At 45.4% G+C, this 12,766-nt stretch overlaps 1 pseudogene across 1 annotated transcript; it reads right to left on the bottom strand.

The window, feature by feature from the left end:
• Positions 1-7,053: 7,053 nt before the first annotated feature.
• LOC101025010 lies at positions 7,054-7,736 on the bottom strand (annotated as a pseudogene). The gene has a single exon (XR_640743.2). The product of XR_640743.2 is annotated as a 60S ribosomal protein L14 pseudogene (transcript).
• Between the last annotated feature and the right edge of the window lie 5,030 nt (positions 7,737-12,766).

Below are 12,766 nucleotides of genomic sequence, written 5' to 3'. Positions count from 1 at the left end.
ACATCTGGCAACTGAGGCTAGAATTCGCTGCTCAAACTTGTGTCCCCGCGTTCAGAAACAGCTGCGACAGGATGCCAGAGTCCATCGAGAGGCTGGGAACAAGTTCGGCTTCTACGCGACTGCCCCTGCTTGGGACTGGTTTCCTCCCGGACTGAAGCAGGGTTTCCCCAGCGACATGACCTTTCGCAGCTCTGTCCCAGGTGAAGAGGGCGGGGCTTCGTGAACTGCCCAATCAGAAGCGCCACGTGGAAGGTGGGTGGGGCAACGCGTCACAAAACAGGTGAACGTCGTACGCCGTTACGCAGCGAGGTTGCTGGGCGGCTGGACCATCACCTGTCCGTGATAGCTCCTGCTACTAGGGCCGTGGCCAACGCTGGATAGGATGAGGGAGGACGGCCGGACACCTGGAAGCCGGAAAATGGTGAGTGTGCGGGACCGGTGTCCCGAGACCTGAGGAGGGACAGGTTGGAACCGGCCGGAACCAGCTGTGGCGGCACCCGAGGCTCCCCTCGGCGACTTTAGGGTCTGGGACCCGGGTCCCTCTGGCGCAGCTGGGCCCTCGGTGCCCTCGGCCGCAGAGTGGGGCTGGGCCGGCATCCGGGACCCCTGGTGTCCGTCCCGTTCCTGCGCTACGCCTGCGGCCCCGGCGCCCTCTCTGGGCAGCTCCACCCCCGCGGCCCCGTGTCTCCCCAGATTGCGCGTGAGCTCTGGAAGGGTCATGGGGAGGTTTCCGACTAGTGTGTGGCGTTCGTGCGTGGGACGAGCAGTGGTCCGGGTGGTCCTCAGTCCCTCCTTTCTCCGTAAAGCTCACCCATCTTCCCCTGAGGTTTCCAATGTACGGAAAGCACCATGTCAAATTCATAATCCTAGTTCCAGACTACCTCTTTCTGGGGCTGGCATTAAATTCCTAAGTTTGCGGATCCCTTCCCGCATTCCCAAAGTCTGACGTCCCCTCTCCAATTCACAGCGTCGTTATCAATTATTTGGCCTCTGGTGCATTTCACATGGACGCCGTGTTTCTCATTTTTCCAGAGAACCAGGGATGACTCGTTTTAAAAGATTTATTTTTTGTTTGCAGATATTTTACATGCGAGGAAGGCAAAGAATACCTTGTTGTATAAATCCTTATGACTCTCTTTCCAGTATCTCTCCTGAGCACAGACACCCTACAGGAGCTCTTGGGTTGAGGCTCCTCTTTGGAAACTTCCCTGGGTGATATGTCTTTTTAGCAGTTTCAGGTCGGCACTGCCCGTCCTTGCCTTTGTATTCTTGAAAAGATTTGACCACTTATTTGGGTGTCATTTTCTTCATGTATCTGAAATGTATATAATCAACAGCTATTAAAAGTATTATAATTTTTTATTTCTCATTTTTGTGGGTACATAGTAGGTGTATATATTTATGGAGTACATGAGACGTTTTGATGCAGGTATGCAACGTGAAATAAGCACATCTTGAAGAAAGGGATATCCCCTCAAGCATCTGAGTTGCAAACAATCCAGTTACACTCTATAAGTTATTTTAAAATGTAGAGTTCTTTTTTTTTTTTTTTTCCCACCCATTAACTATCCTCTCCTTTCTCTCAGGCTCCCACTACCTTTCCCAGCTTCTAATAACCACCCTACTCTCTAAGTCCATGAGTTCAATTGTTTGATTTTTATAATAGATTCCACACATAAGTGAGAAGATGTGGTGTTTATCTTTCTGTGCGTGGCTGATTTCACGTAACATAATGATCTCCAATTCCATCCATGTTGCAAATGACTGGATTTCATTCTTTTTTATGGCTGAATAGTACTCCATTGTGTATATGTACCACTTTTTTTTTTTTTTTTTTTTTTGGCAGAGTCTCACTCTGTTGCCCAGACTGGAGTGCACTGGTGTGATCTCGGCTCACTGCAACCTCCGCCTACAGGGTTCAGGCGATTCTTGTGCCTCAGCCTCCCGAGTCACTGGGATTACAGGCATGTGCCTCCACACGGGACTAATTTTTGTATTTTTAGTAGAGACGGGGTTGTGTCATATTGGCCAGGCTGGTCTCGAACCCTTGATCTCTCAGGTGATCACATGCCTCGGCCTCCCAAAGTTGTACCACATTTTAAAAATCCATTTATCTGTTGAGGGACACTTCCATTGCTTCCAAATCTTAGCTATTGAAACAGTGCTACTACAGATATTGGAGTGCAGCTATCCCTTGGCTACACTGATTTCCTTTCTTTTGGGTATATTCCCAGCAGTGGGATTGCTGCATGGCATATGGTAGCTCAATTTTTAGTTTTTTGAGGAACTTCCAAACCATTCTCCATAGTGGTTGTACTAATTTACGTTCCCATCAACAGGATACAAAGGTTCCGTTTTCTCCATGTCCTCTCCAGCTTTTGTTATTGCCTGCCTTTTTGACATAAGCCGTTTTAACTGGGGTGAGATTATATCTCATTGTAGTTTTAATTTGCATTTCTCTGATGATCACTTTTTCATATGAGCACCTTTTCATATGCCTGTTCACCATTCGTATGTCTTGTTTTGAGAACTGTCTATTAAATCTTGTGTGCATTTTTTTTTTTTTTTTTTTTTTTTTTTGGCGGGGTTTCCCTTTTTTCCCCGGGGTGGGGGGGGTTGCTCCGTTCTCCGCCCCCCGGGTTCACGCCATCCTCCTGCCTCAGCCTCCCAAGTAGCTGGGACTAACGGCGGCCCCCCCCTTTCCCGGCCTTTTTTTTTTTTTTTTTTGTACTTTTTAGTAGAGACGGGGTTTCACCATATTAACCAGGATGGTCTCGATCTCCTGACCTCATGATCCGCCCGTCTCGGCCTCCCTCTTGTGTGCATTTTTTGATTGGATTATTAGATTTTTTTCCTGTAGAGTTTAAGCTTCTTATATATTTGGTTTAATCCCTTGACAGATGGGTAGTTTGCAAATATTTTCTCCCCTTCTGTGGGTTGTGTCCACTTTGTTGATTGTTATCCTTTGCTGTGTGGAAGCTTTTTAACTTGATGTGATCCCATTTACCATTTTTGCTTTGCTTGCCTGTGCTTGTCGTGTATTGCTCAAGAAATTTTTGCCCGGACCAGTGTCCTGGAGATTTTCCACAGTATTTTCTTGTGGTAGTTTCCTGGTTTGAGGTCTTCGATTTAAGTCTTTAATCCATTTTGATTTGGTTTTTGTATTTGGCAAGAGATAAAGATCTATTTTCATTGTTTTGCGTATGGATATCCAGTTCCCAGTACCATGTATTGAAGAAACTGTCTTTTCCCCAGTGTGTATTCTTTGCACCTTTGTCGAAAATGAGTTCACTCTAGGTGTGTGGATTTGTTTCTGGGTTCTCCATTCTGTTCCATTGCTCTATGTGTATGTCTTTATGCCAGTCCATGCTGTTTTGGTTACTATAGCTCTGTAGTATAATTTGAAGTCAGGTAATGTGATTCTTCCAGTTTTGATCTTTTTGCTTAGGACAGCTTTGGCTATTCTGTGTCTTTTGGGGTTCTGTATCAATTTTAGGATTTTTTTTTTTCTATTTCTGTGAAGAATATCCTTGGTATTTTGGTAGGGATTGCATTGAATCTCTAGATTGCTTTGGGTAAATGGACATTTTAACAATATTGATTCTTGCAATCCATAAACATGGAATGTTTTTCCATTTTTTTGGTGTCCTCTGCAGTATCTTTCATCAGTGTTTTTTAGTTTTCATTATAAAGATCTCTCACTTCTTTGGTTAATTCCTAGGAATTTAATTTTATGTGTGGCTATTATAAATGGGATTACTTTTTAAATGTATTTTTCGCATTGTTCACTGTTGGCATATAGAAATGCTACTGATTTTTGTATGTTGATTTTGTATCCTGCAACTTCACTGAACTCGTTTATTCTTACAGTTTTCCTGTAGAGTTTTTAGATTTTTCCAAATATGAGATCATGTCATCAAAAGAAAAAAAATTGTTAAGAGGCAAGAAAGAGGTGAATTTCATAAAAAATAAAACACTTCAGTATTACATTGAAATCGGAGAACACTTTTTTCTTTTTTAATTCCCCTTAGGTTGCGTAGTAAGTTTCTGAGGTCTGTTCTTTTTTTTCTGATGATTTCAAATGGAATTTCAGAGCATAGCCATATGACACCTAGAAGTATCCAAATATGATTATGAGAACATTTATTGCTATAGAAATAATAACTGACATTTCTTTTTTTTTTTTTTTTTTTTTTGAGACGGAGTCTTGCTCTGTCAGGCTGGAGTGCAGTGGCGCAATCTCTGCTCACTACAACCCCTGCCTCCCGGGTTCAAGTGATTCTCCTGCCTCAGCCTCCCTAGTAGCTGGGACTACAGGTGCCACCACCATGCCCTGCTAATTTTTGTATTTTTAGTAGAGATGGGGTTTCACCATGTTGGCCAGGATGGTCTCGATCTCTTGACCTTGTGATCCGCCTGCCTCGGCCTCCCAAAGTGCTGGGATTACAGGCATGAGCCACCGCGCCCAGCCCAATAACTGACATTTCATTTTCTGAAAACAATAGACACTTGTGGATTTCGGGGACTAGGGCTGGTTTGCTAAGGTGCCTTACAATTTTCTTAACACTTTACACATAAATACTTGATTTGAGAGATTTTGCAGAATTCTTCAAACATTGGGTTTGTCTCATTTAAAGTATCTGTTTAGGCTGGCTGTGGTGGCTGATGTCTAATCCCAGAATTTTAAGTGGCTCATGAGGCGGGAGGATTGCTTGAGTCCAAGAGTTCAAAATCAGCTTGGGCAACATGGCAAAATCCTGTCTTTACAACAAAATAAAAATAAAATATCAGTGGTGGTCCAAAGTAACATTACTGCCCAAGCTAAGGCTATCCTTGAGCCTGCCAAGAGCAGTAATTAAAGGCCCTGTTGGTTCTTCTTGGGGAGCATCCCTGTTCATACCACTAAACTCTTTATACCAAGAGAAGCTACAGAGCACTGGAAAGCTGGGGATCCATATGCACATGTTTTGGGTGGAGGGTTTGCTTTCTGAGGTTGTAACTGCAGTTTTCTTGGGCGTGTTTTTTAGACATGAGGTTTGTTTTGCATTCACAATGTTGACGCATTCAGAGTATAATTCTTACATATTGAGAAAGTGTGTGAAGTTCAGGAGTGCTGTCTCCAGGACACAGGGCTAATGGATTTCGGAGGTTATTTTGGGGTCAGAACCTTAAAGTAAATCCAGCTGAGGGTTTCTTCTGCCCGAGAACTGAAGCCTGGGAGAGGAAGTGTTTTCACACTCCAGGGGCCAGTTAGGGTGTGCGGAGCTCCCGGAGTTCATTCCTGTCGCTACCCAAGTGTCTCTTCCCTTCATCACCAGGGACGTTCCGCTCTAGAAGTTACATGTCAAAGGGAAAGCCTGGACCTCAAGCATGTTAAGGTGTTTAACCTCTCGAATATGGGTTTTCCTTGTGAATTGTGGGGAAGCAGCCTGCTTATCTGAGCTAATTAGAATATTTATGTTTCCTTTGGATTATTTTATCTGTTGAATATTATGGCCCTTCAACTCTGGTTTCCTTTATCATTTTATAATTTTATTGCCAGTGTCAGTGTGTAAGATTTTAGTTTCTTTCACTTTGAAAATGAAGGTTGTGGCCGGGCGCGGTGGCTCAAGCCTGTAATCCCAGCACTTTGGGAGGCCGAGACGGGCGGATCACGAGGTCAGGAGATCGAGACCATCCTGGTTAACACGGTGAAACCCCGTCTCTACTACAAAAATACAAAAAAACTAGCCGGGCGAGGTGGCGGGCGCCTGTAGTCCCAGCTACTCGGGAGGCTGAGGCAGGAGAATGGCGTGAACCCGGGAGGCGGAGCTTGCAGTGAGCGGAGATCGCGCCACTGCACTCCAGCCTGGGCGACAGAGCGAGACTCCGTCTCAAAAAAAAAAAAAAAAAGAAAATGAAGGTTGTTAGATATGGTGGGAGTAAGGCAAGAACATTCTGGAACTAAAAATGTTTCTTGAGGCCAGAGAACATCAAGATACGAGATGGGTATATTTAAGTTCTCAGGTACTTTTTTCATTTTTAGATCAGTTTTTATATGTGAATGTCCATAGAGAACTTTGAAATTTGAAAGGGTATACAGTTGCTAAGACAAATGAATTCCTGATTCCATTGGTAAGAGGAAAACACAATTGAATTCCTGTTTTAATTGATGTGAGGAAAACTACTAAAGTTTATATAATCTTTGAAACTCCTGCTATATTTAAGGGATTAGGCCCAAATCCATAATGCATTTATTTATTGAGATAGAGTCTCCCTCTGTCACCCAGGCTGGAGTGCAGTGGCACAATCTTGGTTCACTGCAACCTCCCAGGTTCAAGTGACTCTCCTGCCTCAGCCTCCCCTCAGTAGCTGGGATTACAGCCGTGCGCCACCACACCCAGCAAATTTTTGTATCTTTAGTAAAGACAGGGTTTCACCATGTTGGCCAGGCTGGTCTCAAACTCCTAACCTCAAATGATCTTCCCACCTTGGCCTCCCCAAGTGCTGGGATTATAGACGTGAGCCACCACACCTGGCCTGGAATCCCTATTTAATGTTTGCTAACAACATAGGACTCACCCTTCCCTTTTTTTCTTGTGACCCACACCTGGACAAGCTGATGAGTCTAAGGGCTGCCTTCTCTGTCATAGGCAACAGATTTAAACCACGCAACCACTTGCCCTTATAGTGCCCAACTCTACCCCAACCACGGTAAACAACCAGGCCAGGCTCCTTTCTTTGCTCTCTGAGGCCATTTCAGTTATGCTTGATGGGTCTGCCCTGCTCTCCCCCAGATCTCAACAATGTGAGCAATAAGCCTTTTAATACCCCTTTGTGAGTGCCAGACCATCATCAGTTTCGTCAGAACTACGTCTCTGAAGGTGACCACAAGGATTGGTGCCGTGAGCATGTTGTCCAGACACTGATCGCCACTTGTTGGTCCTTCATCTCTTTATTTATATATTTATTTTTTTTAAGGAACTGATTAATATTTATTATAATCCTACTATTAATCTGCCTCCTAACTCTAGCCTCAACAGGCTTTAAATCCAAAGGCTTAAATACATTTGCCAACATGTCAAAAAGAATCTTTATTACTTTTTTTGATTGCCACTTATGCTTTCTTGCCAGATGCCTTTGGAGCAGGTGTTTCTGAGCTTTTTGACCCTTCTGAGCTTTTGGAGCAGGCGCAGCCTTCTGGCCTGTGGCTTTCTGGGCAGGAACCTTCTTACTCGCGTGGTCGTCTTTTTTGCTGGAACTGTAGCAGCAGCAGCAGCAGCAGCAGTACCCTTAGTACCAGGTGCTTTTTTGGGGGAAGCTTTCAGGAGAGCTGCCTTTTGAAGCTTCTTAACTTCATTCTTGATTATTGTGTTCCTCATTTTCTTTGCCTTCATAACTTTAAAACAATCAAAATCTGTCATCTTGGCTTTCCTTTCTCTGGCTTCAATCTGCTTGGCCCATCGTGTGGCTGCCCATTTTGTATTGATGTCTGCCTTCTGCCAGGCTTGTCGGACATACTTCTGCCGGGCACTGTGTGGAAACTTGAGGATGAAATCAGTGAGCTGCATGCACTTGAAAGGCATGGCCTGTCTCCTCACTTGAGTGCAAGGTCCATCGACCAAAGCCCTGTTCTGATCAGTAACATCTACAGTCACGACCAATTTTCCTGCATGAGGTCTAAAGGAGACGTAGGCCACCCGGCCAACCTCCACAAAGCGCCTGAACACCATGTTGGCGGGGTTAAGCGAGAAGGAAGGAGGCCCGCCCAACCGTGTGCATGTGTAGAAGCCATCTCTTTATTTTTATTATTATTTTTTGAGGCCGAGTCTCGCTCTGTCACTCAGGCTGGAGTGCGGTGGTGTGATCTCAGCTCACTGCAACCTCTGCCTCCCAGGTTCAAGTAGTTCTCCTGCCTCAGCCTCCCAAGTAGCTGGGACTACAGGCACCCACCACCATGCCCAGCTAATTTTTTGTATTTTTAGTAGAGATGGGGTTTCGCCATCTTGGCCAGGGTGGTCTCGATTTCCTGACCTCATGATCTGCCCACCTCGGCCTCCCAAAGTCCTGGGATTACAGGCATGAGCCACTGTGCCTGACCAGCTAAGTTTTTTGTATTTTTAAGTAGAGACGGGGTTTCACCATGTTGGCTAGGCTGGTCTTGAACTCAACCTCAGGTGATTCGCCTACCCCAGCCTCCCAAAGGTGCTGGGATTACAGGCGTGAGCCACCACACCTGGTCTGTTCACCCCCTTTTTAACTTTTAGTTGTTTCTATTTATATCTTATTGTACTATGCCTTGAAAAATTATGTTTATTATTTTTGAGTGGTTCACTGTTTAAGTCTTTCTACTTAGGATAGGAGTAGTTTACAGGCCGGACGCAGTGGCTCATGCCTGTAATCCCGGCACTTTGGGAGGCCGAGGTGGGTGGATCACGAGATCAGGAGATCGATACTATCCTGGCCAACATGGTGAAACCCCATTTCTACTAACTATACAAAAATTTTCTGGGCATGGTGGTGCGTGCCTGTAATCCCAGCTACTTGGGAGGCTGAGGCAGGAGAATCATTTAAACCAGGGAGTTGGAGTTTGCAGTGAGCCAAGATCGCGCCACTGCACTCCATCCTTTCAACAGAGCGAGACTCCATCTAAAAAAAAAAAAAAAAAAAAAGGGGGGTAGTTTACATAGCACAGTTACAGTGTTACAATATTCTGTATTTTCCTGTTTACTATTACTAGTGAGTTTTGAATCTTCAGGTGATTATTTATTGCTCATTTATGTCCTTTTCTTTCTGATTGAAGTGCTCCCTTTAGCATTTCTTGTAGGACTGGTCTGGTATTGATGAAATTCCTCAGCTTTTGTTTATCTGGGAAAGTCTTTATTTCTCCTTCAGGCTTGAAGGATATTTTCACCAGATATACTATTCTAGGGTAAAAGTTACTTCCTTCAGCACTTTAAATATGTATTGCCACTCTCTCCTGGCCTGTAAAGTTTCCACTGAAAAGTCTGCTGCCAGATGTATTGGAGCTCCATTGTGTGTTATTTCTTTTCTCTTTCTGCTTTTTAGGATCCTTTCTTTATCCTTGAACTGTGGGAGTTTGATTATGAAATGCCTTGAGGTAGTCTTCTTTGGGTTAAATCTGCTTGATGGTCTATAACCTTCTTGTACTTGGATACTAATATATATCTCTAGTTTGGGAAGTTCTCTGTTATCACTTGGAATAAACTTTCTACAACCTTTTTTCTACTTCTTCTTCAATTAACTCTTAGATTTGTCCTTTTGAGGTTATCTTCTAGATCCTGTAGGTGTGCTTGTTTCTTACTCTTTTTTCTTTTGTCTCCGGACTGTATATTTCCAAATAACCTGTCTTCAAGCTAATTCTTTCTTGTTTGATCAATTCTACTATTAAAGGAGTCTGATATAATCTTTAGTAAGCCAGTTGCATTTTTCAGCTCCAGAATTTCTGCTCAATTTTTAATTATTTCAATCTCTATGTTAAATTTATCTGATAGAATTCTGAATTCCTTTTCTGTGCTATCTTGAATTTCTTTTTTTTTTTTTTGAGACGGAGTCTCGCTCTGTCGCCCAGGCTGGAGTGCAGTGGCTGGATCTCAGCTCACTGCAAGCTCCGCCTCCCGGGTTCCCGCCATTTTCCTGCCTCAGCCTCCCGAGTAGCTGGGACTACAGGCGCCCGCCACCTCGCCCGGCTAGTTTTTTGTATTTCTTTTAGTAGAGACGGGGTTTCACCGTGTTAACCAGGATGGTCTCGATCTCCTGACCTCGTGATCCGCCCGCCTCGGCCTCCCAAAGTGCTGGGATTACAGGCTTGAGCCACCGTGCCCGGCCTTGAATTTCTTTAAGTTTCTTCAGCACAGCTATTTTGAATTCTGTCTGAAAAGTCACATATCTGTTTCTCCAGGATTGGTCCGTGGTGCCTCATTTAGTTCATTTGGTGAGGTTATGTTTTCCTGGATGGTGTTAATGTTAGGAGATGTTCTTTGGTGTCTGGGCATTGAAGGGTTAGGTTTTTTTTTTTTTTTTTTTTTTTTTTGAGACTGAGTCTGGCTCTATCGCCCAGGCTGGAGTGCGATGGCCGGATCTCAGCTCACTGCAAGCTCCGCCTCCCGGGTTCACGCCATTCTCCTGCCTCAGCCTCCCGAGTAGCTGGGACCACAGGCGCCCGCCACTTCGCCCGGCTAGTTTTTTTTTTGTATTTTTTAGTAGAGACGGGGTTTCACCGTGTTAGCCAGGATGGTCTCGATCTCCTGACCTCGTGATCCACCCGTCTCGGCCTCCCAAAGTGCTGGGATTACAGGCTTGAGCCACCGCGCCCGGCCAGAAGGGTTAGGTATTTATTGTAGTCTTCACTGTCTGGGCTTATTTGTAGCTGTCCTTCTTAGGGAAGACTTTCCAGATATCTAAGTTATATCTGCTTTAGGGGGCACCCCAAACCCAGTATGCTGTGGTTCTTGCAGACTCATAGAGGTGCTGCCTTGATGATCTTAGACAAAATCTGGGAGAATTCTCTGGATTACCAGGCAGACTCTTGTTCTCTTTCCTTATGTTCTCCCAAACATAGTTTCTCTCTGTCTCTCTGTTCTGAGCCACCCAAGGTTGAGGGTGGAATGACACTAGCATCCCTGTGGCCACCACCACTGTGACTACACTGGGTCAGACCTGAAGCCAGTGCTGTGTCTCGCCCAAGGCCTGCTGTAACCACTCCCTGGCTACTGCCTGTGTTCACTCAAGGCCCCTGGGGTCTACAATCAGCAGATGGCAAAACCAGCCAGGCCTGTGTCCTTCCTTTCAGGGTGACGAGGTCCCCCAAGGCCCAGGTGAGTTCAGAAGTGCTGTCCAGTAGTCAGGGATTAGAGTAAAAACACCTTAGAAGTCTACCTTGTGTCCTGTTGTGTTGCAGCTTGGCTGAGCCGGCACTCAAACTATACAAGTTCTTCCCTGGAAAGGCAGAGGAGCCTCACCCCATAGCCACCGCCCCAAGCCACAAGGAGTTCTGTCAGAGTACTGCTACTGCTGATGTTCCTGGAGGGCCAAAGGTCTCTGAAGTTAGCTTGTCATGAATGCTGCCTCTTCAGGGCAGTGGGCTCCCCTCTAGCCCAGGACAGGTCCAGAAATGCTATCGAAGAGTCAAGTTCTAGAATCAGGGGCCCCAAGAGCCTGCTTGGTGCTGTGTCCCTCTGTGGCCATGCTGGTGCCTAAGGTGCAAGACAAGGTCCCCTTACTTTTCCCTCTGCTTTTTTCAAGCGGAAGGAGTTTTCCTCTGTAGCCACCACAACTGGTTATGTGCTGAGTCTCACCTGAAGCCAGCAAGTGTCAGGCTCACCAAAGGCCCTTGATGTAGTACCTGGATATCACTGCAGGTTATTCAGGGTCCAAGGGCTCTTCGATTAACAGGCGATGAATGCTGGCAGGACTGGGCCCTTCCCTTCAAGGCAGCAGGTTCCCTTCTGGCCCAAGGTGTGTCTAGAAATGTCTGGGAGCTAGGCCCTGGAACAGGGGCCTCCTGATTCTGACCAGTGCCCTGTCCCACTGTGGCTGGACTGGTGTCTGAGATGTAAGACACAGTCCCCCCGATACTGTCTCCTCCCTCAAGTGGAAGGGGTCTCTTTGGGAGCTGAGAGCTGTGCAGCCTGGGGTTAAGGGAGGGATGATGCCATATGTCACCACCCCTCCCTGCCCCCTGTCAGTTCACTGTCTCTGGGCCTAATTCAGCACTAGGACTCACCTAAGAGTTGCAGTCCTTATGGGCTAGACTGCCTTTCAACTTGACTTGGAGAGAGAGAGTGCTGCAGCCCTCAGTGATGAGGTTTGCGGGCACTTAAGTTCAGACCACTGGGATCAGCAATTCCTCCCTGGCTAAGGCTGGTTGAAATGTCCCCTCCATGGGCAGGTATCAGCGGAATTGGGTCTGGTTTTCCTTTCTGCTGTAACAGGACAGCACTGAGTTCAGTGCCTCACAATTGCTGTATCTCCCTCCCACAGCACCTAGAGATGCTATGTGCATGATGCCGCTGCTGCTGGGGTGGGAGAGGGGTCTGTTGGCGATTCAGGACTGTTTTTAAACCGCTTCAGTGCCTCTTTCAGCGATATGAAGTTAAAACCAGGTACTGTAAGTGCTTACCTGATTTGTGGTTCTTATGAAGGCGTTTTTTTCTGTGTGATAGTTGTTAATTTGGTGTCCTTGCAGGGGGATGATCAGGGGAGCTTTCTATTCCACCATCTAGCTCTGCTCCCTCTCTATAGTTTAAAATATTTGAGGTATGTTAGGGAAGGTCTTATCTTGTTTTTCAGAAAGCGAAACTGTTTTTGTTCATTATTCCTATAACATTTACGCACCTCAGAATGGCTAAACTCCAAAATATAGCACCAAATGCTTCCAAAGATACAAACAAAGGAACATTCATTTCTGTGGTAATTCAAATGGCAGAGGTTGCAGTGAGCCGAGATCACGTCACTGCACTCCAGCCTAGGTGACAGAGCAAGACGCTGTCTCAAAAAAAAAAAAAAAAAAAAAAATCACAAAGTGATCTCATTTGACACAAACTAGATAGGTAGAAATACATCATTCCATGTGACTGGCAGCACTGGAATTCTCTAAATACACATGCAAGAATGGTGGGAGGGTCAATTCATATACTGCATTGGGACTTGGTGGCAGTCTTAAAGTTGCTCAGAATCTACAACCCAGCACGTTTTTTTTAATGTATAGAGAATTTACTGTGCACAGGCACATGGGGACTTAAAATATGATTAGAGCAGCATTTTC

The sequence above is a fragment of the Papio anubis genome, chromosome 20 (assembly GCF_008728515.1).
Source record: "Papio anubis isolate 15944 chromosome 20, Panubis1.0, whole genome shotgun sequence".
Taxonomy (NCBI): Eukaryota; Metazoa; Chordata; class Mammalia; order Primates; family Cercopithecidae; genus Papio; species Papio anubis.
This window is presented reverse-complemented; position numbering and strand designations above follow the sequence as displayed.